Below are 21,558 nucleotides of genomic sequence, written 5' to 3' on the forward strand. Positions count from 1 at the left end.
TTTCCACAAAGCTGCACTTTTTTATTCAAAACAACAAAATTTATTTATATAGCACATTTTCATACAAACAATGTAGCTCAAAGTGCTTTACATGACGAAGAAAGAGAAAAAAGACAAAATAAATAAGAATTAAAGTAAGAGAACACTAATTAACATAGAATAAAAGTAAGGTCCGATGGCCAGGGAGGACAGAAAAAACAAAAAAAAACTCCAGACGACTAGAGAAAAAAAATAAAATCCGCAGGGGTTTTCGAGGCCACGAGACCACCCAGCCCCCTCTAGGCATTCTACCTAACATAAATGACCTCAATCAGTCCTCACGGTATTCAAGGTTCACATGGAAGAACTTGATGATGATGGTCATGTGGACTTCTATCCTTTATGGATATCAATGTAGGGACATCACGGTGCTTTCATCAGGTGGTGGTGGTGCAGATCGCCACCACAGAAAACTGGAAAAAGAACAGAAGAGAAAGTAGGGGTTAGTACGGATTTTGGAGCCACCATGAGTAATAATGATAATTAACTGAATATAAAGAGCATCAGGATTAAACTAAGATGAACCTATGAGAAAGCCATGTTAAAATAATGTGTTTTCAGCAGTTTTTAAAAGTGCTCCACTCTATTAGCGAATTCCTATTGGTAAGCTTTTCTAGATTTTAGGTGCATAACAGCAGAAGGCTGCCTCACCGCTTCTTTTAAGTTTAGTTCTTGGAATTCTAAGTAGACACTCATTTGAAGTTACAATTTGGAGTGTAAGGTGTGAGACATTCCAAAATATAAGATGGAGTGAGATTATTTAAGGCTTTGTAAACCATTAGCAGTATTTTAAAGTCAATTCTAAATGACAGAGGTAACCAGTGTAGTGACATCAAAACTGGAGAAATGTGCTTGGATTTTCTTTTCCTAGTTAAGATTCTAGTAGCTCCATTCTGCACTAGTTGCAATCGATTGATGACTTTTTCTGGCAGTCCTGAGAGGAGTGCGTTACAGTAATCTAGCTGACTGAAAAACAAAAGCATGAACTAATTTTTCAGCATCTTGCAATGTTAATAGAGGTCTAACTTTTGCTATATTTCTTAAGTGAAAAAATGCTGTCCTAGTAATCTGATTAATATGCGGTTTAAAATTCAGGTCAGAGTCAATAGTTACCCCTAAATTCTTTACCTCCGTGTGGTGTTATGGGTCCACAGCTCTTACAGCAAAGGCCGTTTGGTTTTAAATAAATAATCGCCGCGCTCGCGGCTTAGCGAGGGAGCGTGGTAGCTGTAGCGAGCCGCAGGGCGATCTGCGGTGTGGGCGTTTCTCACCTAAGTGCACAGGTGAGAGACTGCCCACATCCGTGATTGTTCCTGTGGCTAATGGGCTGCAGCTGCTATGTCCTCTCCGCATATAAAGAGAAGCGCGAGCCGGTTAGGAAGAGAGAAGTAAAAGGGAAAAAAACGGAGGTTGCAGGAGACGGCAGGAAGTAGCAGGAGGAGAAAGTCGGTGCGAGAGAGCGAGCGAGTGTAGGCTCGTGGGCAGCTGTACAGGTAGCTTGGGTGTATGGCCGACACCCGAGGAGTAGCAGCAGTGGTCGCTCTCGCAGAATATTCTGAAAGGCAAGAGTGACCGGAAGGTGGATGACTCTCCGCGGAAGGCAGCGGGAGTTGGGGCTTGGGGTGTGTATTCCCCAGCGTGTGAGCTCTGGTCGCTGTGGAACCCAAGTCGCTGTCTGGAGGAGCCTACCGGAGCCAGAGGTCGGTGAGGCGAGCCAAACAGAGAAGGTCAGCTGCATTAAGAGTGTCTCGCCTGTTGCAGAGCCCATATGGGAGAAGCAGGTGAGACGCTGACACTAACAGAGAAGAAGCACCGGGGATTGTCATCTGTTTTTTTTAAAGACTGCTTCCTGTTGACGTTTTAACCTCGTGTTAAAGGATTGTTGTTTTTGTGTATTTTAAACCTCCACTTCACAACTGTTTTAAGGATTATTTATTTAAAGATTTATTGAATGCACTACTGCACTTTATTAGAACACGGATTGTTTTGATTTGTCTGTTAATAAAAGCACTTTGCACAGTTAATACATCATCCCCTTGCTCATTGTTATTGCCTCACTGTCTAGCTCATCGGTGACATTAACGACGGTGTTGGGTTCAAGGGCTCCCTAATAGCCGATGGGAGCGTGGAGCCAAACCTGCATCGTCACACTCTGTCTTGACTTTTAATCCTAATGTTTCAAGTTTATTGCTAATAACCTCATTATATCTATTTTTGCCAATCACTAAAATTTCTGTTTTCTCTTTATTTAGTTTGAGAAAATTACTACTCATCCATTCAGAAACACAAGTAAGACCTTGTATCAGTGAATCAAGAGAGTCGGGGTTGTCAGGTGCTATTAATAAGTACAGTTGTGAGTCATCAGCATAGCTGAATTCTAACACTTTACAGATAGTGCAAGGCTCATTTCATCTTCTAGTGAAATTCAGGATTTTTAGAATAACATGCAACAGTCTTTTTTCCTCCAATACCTCATCTATTTTTTTTTATTGAACACATTTAAATTAATTCTAATTCTGGACCCCGCATAGAAAAAAAAAAAATTATTTTTTTTTTCACTAAAACTACACTATTCTCAAATTTACAATCTGTATTTGTTTTAATATGCCCTGAGGTAAAACAGGTATATTAATAAGAAGTTAAGGTAGTAAAATGTAATTTTAATATACTGTAGTAATGTAAAGTAAAGGATTTTGGAAAATTAATAATTACTCTGTCTCTCACTATATATTGGTTATTAAACAAGAGTAGAACTTAGGCTGGTCTATGGTATACATAAGGAAAACAAAAACTAAAAATTACTTATTTACTAGTAGTGCTGCTACTACTCTTACTATTAATGCATTTATTCATGTGGAAAATGTCATACATTGTATATATGCTACTAGAATGTTCAAACAACTTTATATTGCATATGCAAGATTTTTCATTAATTATCATTATATTATAGAATTGTTATCATTGTGTTTATTATATTTCAACTTCCAAAAGTTAAATGTAAAATTTTATAATTTTATAATAATATTGTTTGATTTTGGTACAAAACAACTATGCCTTGGTCATTGCCTTTCATTTTATTTGTATATAATCTAATTTTAAATGTATGTTTGTGCTGAAATACTTTAAAATTCTATCAGAGTGGGAATAACAAAGCAAATTGCGCCAGGTATTAAATCAAAAACGTCATTAACATTTTGGCTTGCAAAATGTTAGGTCTTAGACTTAACAAATCAGACTTTATGAATAGCCTCATAGTTAAATTGAGAAATTGACTGTGTTTCGTTAATGGAGATTTGGCACAAACCACGAGATAACATTACTTTAAAACTCATCTCTTCTATGCAATTTAGCTAAATTGAAATGCTCAATGTGTCTAAGCACAAAGATAGTTTGTCTAATATTTTCCAAGCTTCATCTTTTTTCTTTCTTGAACTCTACCTCTCTTAAATTTATTGCATTTAATTGATTGAGACAGGCACCTGACTCATTTTTATTGGCATATTGCCTTGCAAGGGAAATTTCATTAATGGTGTTTAAACCTCCCGAGCATTTATAGAAAACAGGGGTGTAGATGAGAGTGACAGAGAGCTCCACAAGCATCTGCAGTAAAATCCGAGGTCTTGTAACCTCAGATAATATCCATTCATTACTTTTACTAACTAGAGTAACAGAGAGCTGAAAGCCATTCAAACAATGTGTAGACTTTTGAATAGAGTGTCAGAAAATATGAGCCACAACGCTGAAATGCCATGAGTTTTGCCAAACAGGGTAATGAGTAAGGAGACTGGCTTCAGAAGGTCCTAACCATCTGATAAGTTTAAATTGTAAAAGTAGCATAGGAATTTGTTCTGGAGTGTTGGAACAAATATCTTTATAAGTCAGTAACAGGGTTTTGAAAGATAATCTAAAATTGCACTCAAAGCCAAAGCATATGAACCAGCTAAGAGGCAATGTAGACATAATATTTGGTTCTGGATCAGACTGTTTTAGGTTTCCTTCTGAATCTGTTGATACTTTCTGAAGGAAGACTATTAAAACAGGCTGGGTAATGATAAAAGTGTGGCAACATACAGTACATCAGCACCAGATCTAGAGAGGCAGGATTGGATGTTTTCAGAGATCAAAAACAATTGACTTTAGAAGAGAAAGGAAATACAGAGATTTTCCAGAGTTGGGTGTTGTTGAAAGTAAGATGGGAACACGAGGTCATGTTGGTTGAATAAATCTCCCAAAGGGCAGGATGCAAATGTTAAAGAGGAGTGGGCCCAAGAACAGGGAAACCCTTGGGGATGCCACAGTAGAAAAGCTGCAGTAAATTAAATTAACCTTTGAAAACAACAGGCAAAATCAGCTGGTGGGATAAACCTTAACATCCAGAAGTAATAGATTCTAGAAATTACCACATATTGCTTTAGGCATCTCAGGACACTGTTGTGGTCAAACAAACAACACTACTCTGGATTCCAAGAGGAGTGTTAACGCTGAGATGAAGTAGCAGTTTGGACTGAAAAGATTCAAGCATGCTGAACAAGATGATAAAAATTATGCAAAAGAAAAGTTAATTTTCTTTATTTGCCTAGAGGAATTTGCTGGAGTAGCAGGGGTTATGTATCAAAAACACTAGACAGAATCAACACAAACAAAGCAGGCATCATTACAAGATAATCTCACATTACATACACTATCATTATTTAAACAGGAAAGGCTAGGATTTAGTGATATCCAAATATACAGAATTAGAGTACAGGCCAGCTTACTTTGGAGAGAAATCAGACTCTTACTCAGAGACATCCGAGGTTTGGATCTAGATTGCAGTCTTGAAGCCATCTTTAATTTAAATAAGTTAGATTAAATGAATTACAGAGTTGCAACAACAAGAATGGTTCCACTGCTAGGAAGGCACAAAAGTATGCTCTTCAAGGGACCTGAGACCTTGGGGTCGTCGGGATAGCTCTGCTGACTACCAGAAACTATCAGGCAGAAACCTGATTGCACAAGGCCAGAACATTGGACATCACTATGTAGGACGGGGACTACACTAACATACACAATATATTGGCATCTAGCATGTTGTGTTTATACAAAGCACAAACACAGAAGGCCAAACAATGAGAAGCACCAGCTATAATCAGTGGAGATTAGAGTTGCATAACCATACAAAAAACAAGATGGGTTCCATTTTACCAAGCAGTCAACTAGACAAAGACAAACAAGCCATGAAAAAGTTTGTAAATTTCCTGATGAGACTTGGTGTCCACTGATCATAAACTGGAAAATGTGCCTGAAACAATAAGTAACACTATATAAGAGAATCAAGATATCTGCTAGGAAAAAGGGTAGCCAGAGAGCCAGTAGTCCAAATATAAAAAAAAATATCTTTACATTGGATGTTTTTTGTACCTACTCCTCAGGTTAGGTCTGAGCTAGAAACAAAACATTGTGTTTATAGTGTTTTTAAGCACTGAACCACCAAAAGAGACAACTGTGCTTTCAATGCAAATATGAACCTAAAATTAAAATAAAAGGCAAAATCCAAAGAAAAAAACACAAATAAAGATATGTTTCTAAACAAGCTGGAAAAGGATTAAAATGTGCCACAAAATTTACAAAATCCAATAACTCACCAAATATTCCTAACATGGTTATAACTTAATCAATAGAACAATTAAGAAAATAATCAAGCTTATGGACAGAAGATGGGATTGTTTCTGCTTTTAGCTCTCCAGATGTTACACCAAGCACCCTTTTAGCTGTCACCCTTACTACTTCTGCTGTAGTTACCCAGCTATCTGGTAACTCTTCACTGCCACCCAGTGCCTGTCTTACCTCTTGAACTCAACCTTGAAGTCTTCCATTTTCCACTTCCACCCTTTGAACCCAGCTTCAAGGGAAGGACAAACCAGTGTATTTCTTTGTGCCAGTCCCATGACTGGATAAATGGGGAGGGTTACATCAAGAAGGGCATCCAGTGTAAAATTTCTGCAGATCAATATGTTGATTAATGTTATGTACTAGGAGTAAATGTATGATTTAGATGTTGTTTCATAATGGTATCATGTGGGACATTTGGCATGTTTAAAGGGTTATCTTACAAAAATGTATTTCATTTCTTCAAAAATGAGTTAACTGTGAATAATAGTTTGCTTAACAGATGGTCATAACCTGAAGAAGATGTTTAGTGTCCAACCCCATTGATGATACATTTCTAAAGTATTGAAATTTGCAGATAATTCTAAGACACAGTCTGTTTGTTCAAAAATCAATGACTGTTACAGTCTTTTGTATTAGGTGATCAGTGACACAAGAAGACAGCAAACACATTTGACATTAAACAGTCCTGTGATACTTTATGCTCACATCATTGTCTCTGTTATTTACAACACGGAGAATGAGAATGTCAAGGCAATACAAGATAAATAGCATGTTTTCATGTACCATACACTTGGCCAAATGCCTATTTTTGCAAAAAGCTTAAATGAATGAACGAAACTTATACTGGACTTTTTCAAGAAAGAAAATTTGTCATGGTATTTAGATGAAATAAGAACAAACTAGTACAAATAAGGGCACTGACTTTTTAAACAGCGCAGTTACATTTCATTAATGTCAACAGACTACTGCAGTTTCCCAGCATTACCTTGCCAATTGTCAATACAATACCATGCCATCTGCTTTACACTGTTAAACTCAAATAACTCCTGGGCCAGTGCTCTATGGCCATCTAGTAAATGAAACACTGTAACATCATGCTGAAAAAAAGTTGAAAAAGTTTTTTGGTGTTTTATGGTAACTCAAATATAGCTCATCAATATTAACAAGTGGGGCAGAGCCTCCAGCGATAAACACATTGGCAAATGAAAAGCCATAAAGGTAGTTTTAGAATGAACTGAAAGTGAACCATTGTTCGAAATGAGCAATAGTGAACATGATGTGAATTGATCATCAGATGTTGATATGGAAAGAGAAAGTGACACATGATATGGCACTGTATGACCACACCACCATGATATGGTTGGTGAATTTGGTCATGTGAAGATTCACTGTGGTGAGACAATAGCTGCATAATAAAAAGGCAGAATAATTGTGATTGAATACAAGGACAGGTGAGACATTAACCTCCGAACCACTGTTCAAAATGAAGCAACTGTCAATGTTCATGTCAGGGGAAATGTGGAAGTCACTAAGCCTTGTGATGTAGTAATCTACAATAATACAACAAATGCATTGCTCATGTGGATCAGGCACTGAAATTCTACCTTCTCCTGTGCAAGCCACCGAAAAAGATATGATAAAAAATGTGTGCAAAGAAACATGCTTCTACTGTTCTGATTGCAACATTGGGCTCTGCATTGGTGGCTGTCTTAAAACATGTCACACGAAGAACATGCACTAAATCTGCATTGGTACAGTAGTGGACACTAGACAAAACTTTTCTACTGTGTTTATATTGACATTTTGGTAGTTACATGATTCTGTTATCATTTATATAAAATGCCTATGCGTACGTATGTACGTACGTCTCCCTTTCGTTGCTAGGTGATGATAACAATTTGTTTAAACCTTTCATGGCTAGGTGATGATAACAATTTGTTTAAATGTGGGACTGTTTTGCATTGCCAGGTGATTAATATGTGTTTAGAAAATAATGTTAACATTGTTTAGAACGTTTGGTTAATTTTGGTTAACATTGGACTACGGAATCGTATTGTATTCTAATGGCCCTCCGGAATACCTGTAAACATGTCAAGAGTTTAGTGCCACACATTCCAGGTAAAGTGCACCATTTCCTCACAATAGTGAATGAGTTATCCTAAACCTTAGACGATTATGCCTCGCAAAAGACCACAAGATGAAGCGGTCTTTTCCTAACAGAAACGTCAGCGAAATGAAAAAGACCGCACTCGACGACCAAATGCAAAACAGAAGGAACCGCATCTACCTAAAACAAACTGTCTTTAGCCACGGACAATTATATGTTGCATTCTCCCATGTACGCAAGTCAACAGATGTAAAGATCCATGTAGTTGATGGACCTAAACAAGGCAAACTGCTTAACAACAGCTCCGCCTGTTTCACCAAAAAAGTTGTGCACAAGGAAATCTATGACATTTAGCTGTTAATATCATATTCTTTCCATATCAATAAAAAACAAACATTTTATTGTCCCACTTTAATTGTACTTGCTCAAGTGTCTCATGTACGTATACATCCTACGACTTTGTTGTGTGATTGTTTATACATAGTGCTACTTTAAAGTTGTTATTGTTTACTTAACATATAGTAGTGGCATCCTGGGCAGTAGGTGATTAACCCACGTAACAGTGTAACTCCCTCCCTCTTTTCTTCTGTTACCCTGTTGTTACCCTGCGAAAGCCTGTATGCAATAAATAAAAATATACTGGAAAGTGATATACAGCATACTATATATTTGTTTTGACATTTATTCATTGAGTTTATTAAATGTTAAGTAACTGTTTCAACGTCAATACATTGTATGAGTTTCATTTTTACATTGCCAAGCAACGCGTACATTGTTGATACGGACATACCGACATACATGCACACAGTTCACATCACTGACAGTGATATGAATATTTATGTGGCAAGTACACCGGGTAATCAGCTACAAGCCTGTATGCAATAAATAAAAATATACATTCGCCTACTTCAGCAGGCTTTTCAACTAGTATGTAATAACATTTAGACATAAGTTTCTCATGATCTGGAACTGTTGTTCCTGGCGAAAAAAAAAAAAAAATTCTGGAATTATTCCTTAATTGCAACAGCAGAGAGAACTATATTTGCTACAGAAATCCAAAGAAGATGAGCCCCATCTGAATATTACTATAATAAAGAAAGTAAACAGAAGCCCTAATGAGATTATTATTATCTATCATTATTTTTGCAGTTAGTTGAGTGGATCAAATTATGTTTCTTTTCATAGGGATTCAGAAAACTGTCTCTACAGGGTTCACATTCACCACTGACATAAGTTTAAGGGCCCCCTACTGTTTTTTTGACATGCATACATTTTTTGATTATGCCTACCAGCACAACCAATAGTCAACAGGGACTAAAGATGAGGACTAAGAATACAGTCCTGGATTGGAAATTCATGTGTTGAAGTTCAACAGAGAACATTATTCTGCAATTTTCAGCGTTCCAGGTAGAAATATTAAAATCCAGTTACAGAGATGTTTGTCAAGTCTGTGATTATATCAATGGCAAAGTAAGATGAAACATCCCACTCATTTTACAGAGGACACAAATGAAAACTAGTAGGAGTGTAGAGGATACTAAAATACATTTCCTCTCAAATTTTGAACACATATGTTCAAATATGGAGGAAACATTTAAGATTATAAGAATAATATGTTGCTATTTGCAACTGACAAACCATCAGATATTTGCATGCCAGAAAACAATGCGAGCATATGTTCTGTAATCAGTAAATGCTCAATAAATGTTTAAAGCTTTTGCCTTTAAACCTGTAGTCTGCCAATGTAAATACCACCTGCAACTTTCTATGCAACTCTTAGTATGTTGCGTAAGCTGAAAGTGCTTCATTTGGAACGAAGTTTAAGTTACATACTGCATTAGCAATTTCCTTTTTTCTATGTATGCCCAGTCTATGTTTTCTTAGTCACAATGGCAGGAAGGGCCTCAAGGCATACACTCATGACATGTCTTTTGTTCACAAGTGATAATTTCATGGTCTTTCTTTGGTACATGAGCATGCAATATAATTATAGAGGGTACAGTAGTTGATATGTGTCATAGATTATTTTGGAACTTAAACTTTGTGCCTTCTTTGCACTTGAATAGTTCTGTGTTTCCCAGGTTGCTCACAGCGTTGGCATCTCCTTGAACCTTAGTGATTGATAGTCATGACCAGAATTGCTAGGGCATTGAGGATTCAAACAACAAGTTTGGTGTGTCAAAAAGTGCATAGTGCATTTTATTCTAACGAATTAGTGTCCATAGAAAAACTACAGTGCCAGTTCTTCAAATAAATATCTAATACATAATCCAACAAAACCAGGTGCTATCTGTGGGAGTTAAAATCAGTTCATCCATCCATCCATCCATTTTCCAACCCGCTTATTCCGAACACAGGGTCATGAGGGCAGGAACCAATCTTGGGCAGGGTGCCAACCTACCGCAGGGCACACACAAACACACACACACACACCAAGCACACACTAGGGCCAATTTAGAATCTGTTCATAAAGAAATAATCCAAACAAGAGGTAAAATCAGTTCTTTCATTCTTCTGTGTCCCCGCTCTCTCTGTCTTTCACTCTTGCCTCCCTTGCTCACCCATCAGGTCTCCACAGTGGGGGAAAAGGTGCCAGCAAGCACAGCCCCCACTGAAGCGCTCATCACAGCCCCCTCAGTCGATCACCATTGGGATGCTCATTAGTCTTCCCACCTGTCTTCAGTGCAGAAGGACCCCAGGAACATGTGATTGCACCCATTTCTACACATTGCTCAGCAATCCCTGGAACACTGTTCCCTTTCTTCTCTCACTGGGCCTTGCCACCTGTCCATCACAATGGCTCACACTCTAAATCTTTTCCCTGGTCTTTTCCAATCCATCTATTTCTTAATTTACTCCTTTCTTGTTTTCTTTCTCTATCACAAATCTTTTTTCTTTCTCTACTATGGATTCTTTTATACCTTTGTGGGTCCAGATGCTTTGCCTAATGACCCAAGGAGTTGCAATGAAGAACAGCTAAGCTGATCACACTTGCACTCAATCAAACAATCAGCTTGTTTCTTTCTTGATCACCCTGTGGCCACACAGCTTTCAAGCAGTGTGCCCCCACACCCATCAGCATGAGCCACTCTATTTTTACTTAAAATCCACCATGGACCACCAACACACAGCACCACATGTACTATTTACAAATTTGGGCCCTTTCATTATGAGTTTTCTAAGGAATATTCTGTAGTTCAACAGACCATAGAAATTCACATCCAATTATGATCACTACCAGTATTGGTGCACTGCACGATAACGTGCAGTGTATACACTTGACTTGAGCATTCATAGTTTTCAATACTCTTTCTCTGTACGTTTAGCATTTGTTTGCTCAGAAGTTGATGTGCTTGCATGCTTCCTGATCAGCTCTTCTTTTCTACACCCTAGTGGCCCGCTTCTTCTCTTCTTTCGTCAGCATCTTTTCGCTTTACAACTGATTAAGTCAGTGTTTGTGTTGCAATTACTTAGTACGTTTTCTATCATTTTTCACTTAAGCTGGAACTTAAGTCTTCAATCTGCATCAAGAATGATTTAAGATATGAAGCGGTAGGGGAAGTGATGGTGAAGGTGGTAGGGATGAGAAACGGCTCGCACAGCCGCGCTGCTGGCCGCTGCCGAGAGTTGATTCTCCAATAAAATAAAATAAAAATAAAAAGAGGAATAACCTTGGAGGTCAATCATCCCACCAAAAGTGGACAGTAGACATCATGTAGTATATGTGTACCAAATTTCAGGTCAATTGTTCAAACGGTTTGTGAGCTACAGGTGGTTTAAAATCCGGACAGACAAACGGACAGCCATGGCAGCATATTATATATAAAGATGATTCCCTTTTTCTAGGTTCAACACCATCTTAATGAAATTGATAAGCTGAACTGAAAAGCAATAATACATGATTATTATTATTATTATTTTTATTAATATATATTATTGTTTTGTGATTTATTTTATAGTTTGTATTCAGTTTATTAAAGCTGTATATTGCTATGACATCTCTGCGTAAGCTTTCTCTTTTGGCATTGTTAGAAAAGTGCTTGTTTGCAAATCACTTTGTGCGAGGCGGGGGACTGTCATGCCACTTTCATTTCTGAGTCAAATATCCTCACATAAACATTACTCTTCTTCCATTTGAAGCAGACTTTCAATTGACCTTTTTCTCCTTTTTTAAATAACCATTTATATTATACTCAGCTGAAGGCAGAGGTGTCAGGGTTGCAATGGCATTTTTATATGCTGCACAGTAAAAACTCCATTCCAACTGTTTTAAAACCTCTCATTAAAACAAGTGATATTTACTATCCCTGTGTAAGTATTGGCATTCCTTTACATTTTGGACTGTTTTTCGGTTTCTAGTTTTTGTTCATTTTTATTTCTGTTTGGTAAATGATTTGAGAATGTAAAACAGTGCCTATCCCTAGTTAATAGTTACAATTTTAGAGACAATTTTTGTCATAAAAATAATTAAATAAATATAACACATGAACCCATATCATACTTTCACAGAGAGAGTATAACGTCTAGTTACTGAGATAAGACACAGAATGATTATGTTGTTTGTACATCACAGCTGTTTGTAAAATAACTGCATGCATATCTTGTATCCAGCATTCAGTGCACACTGGACTGCCATTAGCAAAGTAAAAGTAACATATTTCAAAGTGGTCAGACACTAGGCTTATCAGAAAACCTGATAAAAATTTCTAAGAAGAATTTACAAGACAAACTAACTTGTGATCCTTTTAGACAAATGATTTAAAGTGCAGCAGTGACTAAACCTGTGAGAATCTTTGTAAATTGGTTCATCCATTATTTTGCATCCATTCCATTAACACATTTGGTTAATTTCTTTTCCACAGATGAATCTAAAATGAAATCTTGCTGAATACTTATAATATAGTAAATTACAGCTGGTTTACTATCTTTACAAAATTTGTACAAAAACATGGTTAATGACATTTGTGTTCAAACTAATTTTAAAAATTGATTGCACTTGTGTCTCCTGTTTCAATTAATATCTTATTGTGACTACAATTCTTAGAATTGTATTGTGTTGGATTTTGTCTTTGTATATACTGTAAAAACAATATATATAACAGGCCAGTACATGATATACTGTATAAATCAATGTTTACCATTTCCAAGCACTGCATTATCCTTGCACTTTTTCATCACCTCTTTTAAAAGAAATAGTACTCAGGACTGCATTACTCAGCAGAATAATGCTAGTTTATAAAAAAGGTACTTTGGCTTGTATGTCTCTACTTCTACAGTATAAACGGACACTGCACCAATAGTTTTCTTCTTTTTCATTAGTTGCTAAGGAAGTCTTTGTCCATCCTGCTAGAATTTGAGGAATATTCAGTATGAGCTACTATATATAAACATTCACAAAGCGTGCTGTTTTAGTTTTAATGCTTTGTTTTGAATGAAAACGTTTCATTTGCCTCTGAACTGTACTTCATTTCTGTTTCTTATTCATAAGGATACATGCAAACCTTATTTCTGCACGTAACCTTCTATTAACTCCCACTTAAACCACTTGCATAAGTAAATGCTGCCATTAAATAGAGCTTCTACATGGGAAATGAGTACGGTAATTCACTCTTTAAAGAACATTTTAAAACTGACTTTTAAAAGTACCTTGTAAAGGTGATCCTCAAGCTGTCCAAGAAAGGGTTTGTACGGCATGAATATTAAACAAAATCTATATTATATATGTATATAAGACAAATGGAACGGTGTATCATATGTGGGGGGTTTCTCGTACTGCTGAGTCAGTAGGTGACAGACAATAAAAACTGAAGTGATTTCAAAGGATTCATAAATAATTCTCATGAACATTAAAGTACTGGATGGCTGTCACTAAAAAAATAATCTCCAACAGAAATCAACTTTTCCTTATATACTTTTTACACTTATATAGTGCTTTTCTCACTACTCAATGTGATTTACATAGTGAGTAGGGATCAACCCAATGACCATTAATGTGTAGCATTCACCTGGATGATTCGACAGCAGCCATTTTTTGCTTCAGTACTTTCACCACACATTAGCTATTAGGTGGTGAAGTAGTGGGAGAGAGAGCCAGTTAGAGACAGGGGATGTTTAGCGGGCCAGAATAACTAGGCCATGGAGGGCAATTTAGCCTGAATATTGGGATACACCCTGCTCTTTATGAAAGATACCTAGGGATCTTTTATGATCACAGAGAGCCAGGACCTCGGTTTTACATCTTATCTGAAGTACGGTGCCATTTTTGCAGCACAGTGTCCCCATCATTTCTCTGGTGCCATATTCGGACCTCAAGGTATGCATCCCCAGCTGGCCTCACCAACACCTCTTCCAGCAGCAACCCAAGTTTTTCCTAGGTGGTCTCCCATTCAAGTACTGGCTGATCCTGAACATACTTAGCTTCAGGTGGATGACTTTTTCTGAAGTGCATATGGCGTATGAAGGAATCAGCAGGATATTACATTGTGCAGAGCATTTGGAGATATGCCATTAAAGAATGAGGATAAGAAATGAGCACTGTCCAAGGTCCAAGGTGAGTAGATTGGTTGTGCAAGTTGTTGTTAGAATAGGCTTTGGCCTTCCAGAATGACAAAGTTAGTAATGTAAGACTAGAAATGAAAAGACTGAAATTGTGGTTTATAATGGCAAACTTTTTTGTGTGTAACATCTGAGTTACTCAGTGTTGCCTTGGTAAGAAAGTGAAAAAGTGTAAAGGAAAAAACTAATTATAAATCATATGCTACCAAATGTTACTTAAACATGCTCCATTTACTACAAAGCTATTATTAGTACTGGAACCTTCTTTGTAATACAATAATCTTGTTTTTTTCTTTCTGGTGTAGAAAAAATCTAATAACAATAAATAACTAGAAATAATATGGTCCCATCCAGGAGGCTTGAGACCATGAGAAAAGGAGAAAGTTAAATATAATAAGTGGGTTGTTGAACCTGGATTTCTTGGTTGAAAGGCAAGTGAGCTAACCATCATACCACCAATACAACCTGCATGGCATTGTTTCTCTGATGATACAGTAAGTCACAGTCTAGTATTTCTTATCACTCACTATATTTTGAAAGTGCAGCTCTCTTTTTTGACATTGCCCGAGCATTACTTTAAAACTTTGGTGAAAATTTTAAGCAGAAAAAAAAATGTATTTAGACTAAATACCATTAATAATTAGTTGTGAGATTTCAGTTAACTGTGGGATTACAATCACTTGCTTAAACCTCAAGATCAGATGTTATATTTCAAAAACCTGACTAATGGTGGGAGGTAATTGTGTACCAAATCTTTGTGAATAAACAACAAACAGAGATTATGTTTTACGGATATATCGGTTTTGAGTGCTGCATGGAAATAGTCTTTTCTCACTTTTCTCTTGCACATGTATCTTTATATTCCAGTGTATGTCTTTAAACAACTATCAAATATCATTAGGAATTAAGTATAAAATTCCTGCCAGCATTCAGCTGTTGAATATATTAGTATCAGATATAAATGGGAGCATGAGCCTAGATAGATAGATAGATAGATAGATAGATAGATAGATAGATAGATAGATAGATAGATAGATAGATAGATAGATAGATAGATAGATAGATAGATAGATAGATAGATAGATAGATAGATAGAAAAGTATTTTTCCCAGAGGCAAATTTGGCTTTCAGCAGAAGCTCTTTAAATAAATAAATACATACATACAGTACATAAACTAATAGATAAAGTTTAAATGATAAACTTCACATAAAGTTAATCATACAAAAATAAATAATTTGGTGAAGAAATTATCATATAGTAAGTTAAACTTCACTGTAAATTAGAATCTGTTATGGATTACCAAATCATGAATGACTTACTGAAATCGTCAGAAGCATTTTGTCTTTTTTGTCATTTGGTTTTCATTTTGTAGTTTTATTCTGAAATAAAAGATAAAACAAATACATTCATCAAAAAATGAACAGCGTACACATTAAAGCTCACTATGGTATGTGAAGCATTTGGTGTTTGCAAGTATTCAGCATTTGACCTAAACTTTTAACATTTGTTCTTTCATGCAAAAGTCAACCAACACATATATAGATCTGCCATCCATATAAATCACACAATCAGAAACAGCTGCACAGTTGTATCACTTCTCTGCTCCGTTTAAACCTAAGCAGCTATGCAAGGCATCTGGTTATCTTACAACAGACATGAACCACCCCAACACCCTTCCCCCTTCTCTTCTGCTTGACTCACACTTTTTTTGGCAAGACTGGTTTGTCTGGAAATGTAGTCTTTGAACCAGTGGATAAAAATTGTAACCGTATTTTGACTTTGACAAATTCTGTTTTGAACAGACATTTTTTATTCTCTTTGCCACAGAAAGAGTAAGTATAGGGTAAATGTTGGGAATGCTTCTTTTCTCTGTGGATGCTGTGTCACAGAATATGAATATTATAAATTAGAATCTCATTCTGTTTCCTGTTTCTCATTACATCATGCAGTGCTATAATGCACACATTCTTTTTTACAAGATATATCACAATATTTAGTACAGGTTTGTGGAAATCCAGATATTAGTCCAGCAGCACCAGGTGCAAAACAGAAACTAACACTAGTTAGGATTTGTGGCAGGGCACACATTACCAATCTGTTACTCATTTATACCAAGTCCACTACTCTAAAATGCATGTCTTAGTTATGTGGAAGAAAACTATAGTACCTAAAATAAGTTTACAAGAACATGGATGAATATGTAAACTCACTTAATGTGTGTATGACTCCTGAACCATTATTCAGTCCAATCACATAAACAGTATGGAATCATTTTTCAGAGATGTACAGTAAGTGGTGAAAAGGGTTGGGCTCCCAGCGGAGAAATCCCCTTTAACGTAGTAAAATATTTTGTAAATGTAATGCGTAACCGGAGGGATACCGCTGGTTGACTGATGCTGACTTCCTGTAAGCAGTCTCTTTTGTCTCATGGTTTTAAGAAGGGGATGGGCACAATGAGACAAGAGGGGGCATCTGTCTTTTTGGGGGACTTTCTCTCTCCTGAAAAAGGGGAATGGAATTTGCTATTATATATTGTGTAACCTTCTCTTCAGTACCCCTGGTGTCCTGGAAAATCCGTCCCTGTAAAGCATTCGTGAAGTTTATATTCTCGACAGTTGTAACAGATTTAAGTTAGGAGAAAAATACTGTAGGCTGTGTTTTGGGACTGAATCTACAACATTATACTCTGCCTAAACTGGCTTCACATAAACACAAACATACATACCCACAATTTGCAGAAAGCAAACAAATAATAATAAATAACTAAAAGTAACTTATAGTGGCAAGCTTATAATAACACTGAGAAAAAAAATTTAGTTGCGTTAGGTAATGGCTAACTTTTGACAATATGTCATCCATCAGGGGATTTAAACACCATCAAAATTGTGCTTCATCTACTCAAGACTTTTTTTCCAGATTTTCCAAAGTCATCTGTGCCAAGTTATGCCTCCTGAAAACCATCTTGAATATACTGCTTCATAGTTTATACTATAGTCAGGAAGCACACATTTTTACTATTAAGGTGAAACCATTTTTATTATTTAATTCTGAAGACCTACAATCCTACTTAGCCTTCTCTTTTTAAGATAATAGATGTCCCATTTCCTATTTCAGCAGAATATGGCCTTTAATCTGGTAATATGATGATGAGTATTCACTATACAGTATGTCTTGTATTGTAAATACAAAATGGAAGACATGAGAGAAACTTTATACAAGACGGGACACTGCCCTACAGGAAGAAAGATTTAGGGGTTTCTGTTGAAACAACATTTTCATCATCTAAGCAATGTGCAAAAGGCAAATAAAATGTTTGGTTATGTTGTAAAAAACTGTTGAATAAAAATCAGAGAATGTTAGGCTCAGACTTTTTAACAGACCAATGAGACTGTACTGTGTGCAATTCTGGTCACCACGCTACAAGAAAGACACAGCAGCAACTCAAAATGTACAGTGGAGAGCAACCAAGTGCATCACAGGACTTAAGGACATGTTCTTTTCTGACAGGCTCAGAAAATTAAAATCTGTTTAATCTTGAACAGAGGAGATTGTGTGGAGACCTAATCCAGGTCTACAAAATTTTCTTAATGGAGAATCCCATACTCAAGGACACCAGTGGAAATTAAGGGAACATACAATGAGGACTGAAGTCGGGAAGCAGTTATTTACTCAAAAAGTTGTATGAATCTAAAACAAATTACTGAGATGTGTATTTGTAGCAGAAACATTAACAACCTTTAAGAAGTAATAAGATATTGGAAAAGCTTAGCTATTGGCTAAACAAAGAAGATTGATGGACTAGATGGTCTCTCGTTTGTCAAATTTCTTATTATGATCTTGTTTACTGTTTCCTCCCTATTAAATATGTATGCAATGCTGTTTTTAGGTTACTGCTAATGCTAAAGGTATCTAAGTGTCCAGATTCAAAAATTAACCTTCTCTGTATAAAGGTATGCCTTAATATTTTGATAGTATAAGTAGATGCATAATAGAAAACACTGCTTTGACTAATATACTGGCAGCCTGTAAAGAAGAGGCTAAAACCATTGTTTTCCAAGATCTACCATTTATGAATCAGGCTACGTAATGCTGAGGCTTCTGTGGTAGTTCAGCTGATATTAGTTCTCAGTAGAAGAGAAAACACAGACTGCAATCTGAGGGTGATGCTTTGACCTAAGCCTTGTTTCCAGCAAGCTCATTTACTGCCATTCTTTGACTGACTGATTTTAAATACAAATCCCTGCCTTTGAAATTCAGATTCTCTTTGATAAGTGCTTAAGTATCAAATGAACCACTCAGACACTCCCAGCTACAACAGCATCTTGTTTGGTGTCAGTTTATTTAAATTCATATTACCAACCATTCAGTGTAGCAAAAACTACCTACCCACATACAACGATAATAGACCTTGGCTGCAATTCCGTACTCCTGCTGACTTTATCTTTACTATGACACTTCTAACGTATAAAGGTTTAAGGGACTTTATAATGATTTCTGAAGGTGAAATATGACTTCTACTTAACAATGGATGTAAGCAGATGTGTATTAACAAAAATAAGTAATAGCAGCTTGTTTTTGGTAAAAATTTGTCAATTTCACTAGATATCTAGGAAACTGTTTAATTGTTAAAGTTGAATGGTAAAATAATGCTACTCTTGATATAGTAAAAAATAAATTACATTTATTGAGCATTGGAAAGGTGCTATGTACTGTAAATATTTATTATTATTATTATTATTATTGTGAAAGAATCAAACTGAAAGGGTATTTTAAAGAAGTGACTGTAGTAGCACAAAATAATGAAAGTTATTTATTAATGTAAGGTGTCTAATTTTAGTATTTTCTAGAATTAAAACTCTAGAATATTTTTCCTTCCTTGCGGACTGAATTCATATGGCAACTTTGCACACAAACTGTACTTGTTTCACTAACTGATGTGGAAATAAATGTAGTAATACTTTATAAATATTTTTTTTTGCAGTTTCACTAAAAAAAATTCCATCAAGCTCACAAGTTTTCATTGTTTGTACCACATATCCAAACCACATGCAAGTTTTCTATTTTAAAATATTGAACTCTTATTTTACTTTCAAATGAAAAAATCTATGACTTCCTTATACAAACTTGAGATTTTTCTTCATACTGTTATAGTTCCTGCACTTTCTCAAACAATATATTTCTTTTTATTCTTCTCCCTCATTTCCTAACACAGTAATTTATGCCATTATATATGTCTTTTTCAAGTGACAGTAATGAGGAAAATGTGTCCACAAATCAAAGCCTCGGCCATGAACAGGTAGGTGGAAGACAAAAAAAAAATCAAGCTATGAAACTTGAAAAAAATGTTACAACATGTTTTTTCAAAGGGCACAGATATCAGGCATCAAAATCAAGGTCCAGTGGAACATTAAGAAGAAGAAATCTCCATAAGTGTAAAATTAATAGATTTTATTGTTCAAAAATACCAAAAATAAATAAATGGAGGTGTAAAAACATTCCAAGTACACTTATTCAAAAATCAAGAGATCAATAAATAGTCAATAAATGTTTCTGTTTAAAATCCCAATGCATAAAGAAATCCTCTACCTAACCACCATCTAACTCTATAAGTGACTGAACCCATGAAAGTCCAAGTCTAAACTGAAGCTCTCTGCAAATCTCTGCCGAGACACCACAAACCGGCACAGCAGCAGTGTATTCACAAACATATCTTTGTAAATCTCAGTGACAAACAATCAGGTAGGGAAAAAAGCAAATAAATGAAACCATAAATTGCTCCATCACAAGCTACCAGTCCATATGGTTAGGAGAGAAAATCTGCTACAACATGTAACAACCATTGGACCACAAATTGGTTACACTCCCCTACTGCAGAGGATTCCTTTTCTAGAGCAGCATGTATCTTTTTTCCATGGTAACACTTTTATGCTGATAAAGATTATTGCCCAGCGTTCTTCACCTTCACCCTGAGATTAGAAAATAAAGGGTTCTGCAAATTATTAAAAGCAAGGTGATACTCTTCTGTTCATTTTAAGTTCTTAGGACTGGATGTCCAGTTCATATTTGTAAGGGGTACAGCACATTCAGAAAAATTGTACCAGCCCACCAACCCAAGAATGTATTGCAGCTTTAGGTGGTTAGAGGAGTTTAATTTTTGAATGCAACTATCTCCTCCACCTATGGCATGAATATCCTTAAAAACTATGAATGAGTCTCTCAGGAGGCGTGGGTTCGACTCCCACCACTGTCACCATTTGTAATGAGGTGGGTTCTGCTCCATGCTCCCATCCCCTTGCTTCATTTGATGTCCTCATTGTCCAGCTCATCCAGTTACATTACTGACGGTGCTGGGTTCAAGAGGCCCCGAAAGAGAAATGGGAGCATGGAGAAGAACTTCCATCGTCACAGAGCCATTAATAGTACTGAAACAGTCTAATACCTGAATGCATTAATATTATATCCATAACCAAAAGTCCTATCCAAGAAGAAACTGCTGTAAAATATAATAAAATTAAAATATTGTAGCGATCCAGGTAAATAACAACAGGAGAACTCAAAGCTGTTGTTACAGGGTAGAATTGGCATTGTTATTTGAGCACAAATTTTAAGTTTAGTTTGCACTTGTAGAACGGAGCACTTTTTATATATATGTTGTATAGGGCGTAGAGCACTATTTTATATATATTTTGATTACTGGATTTGTGTGGCAATGTTATTCTCTTTGTTTGCTATTGTTTTTTTCTTTATATTCCTTGTTTTCTCACACCAATCTTCTACACCTGGACACTTACATGTAAACTTTTTCATTGACTGTTTGATCCACCTACGGAGGTTGAATGATGTGGACCTTGGGCTAACTATGGTTGGGCTGGGTAGGGGCTGCAGGTTTTTAAGTGGTGTAGCTGTGGTGCAGCTTAAGTGTGGGGAAAGAGTCAAAAACAAAGAGGTGCATATAGGAAGCTACGCACAGCACGGAAGAGGGGAATAAGGCATTTTAAAGACTGACCAGCACGCAAGTAATTATTGTCTTTGCTGGTGGCTACAGAATCCTTTCCTGTTTTGGAAGTGTACCATGGAGGAACGTGGGAGCTCAAGAACGAGTCTCCGAAAACATAGGAGGAAACACAGCTGGCCAAGACGATGAAAGAATTGATATGTGGCAGGTGTCCATGGCCCAGACAGAGTATCCCAGTTTTATCAGTTT

Source organism: Erpetoichthys calabaricus, chromosome 5 (assembly GCF_900747795.2).
Source record: "Erpetoichthys calabaricus chromosome 5, fErpCal1.3, whole genome shotgun sequence".
NCBI classification, from domain to species: Eukaryota; Metazoa; Chordata; class Cladistia; order Polypteriformes; family Polypteridae; genus Erpetoichthys; species Erpetoichthys calabaricus.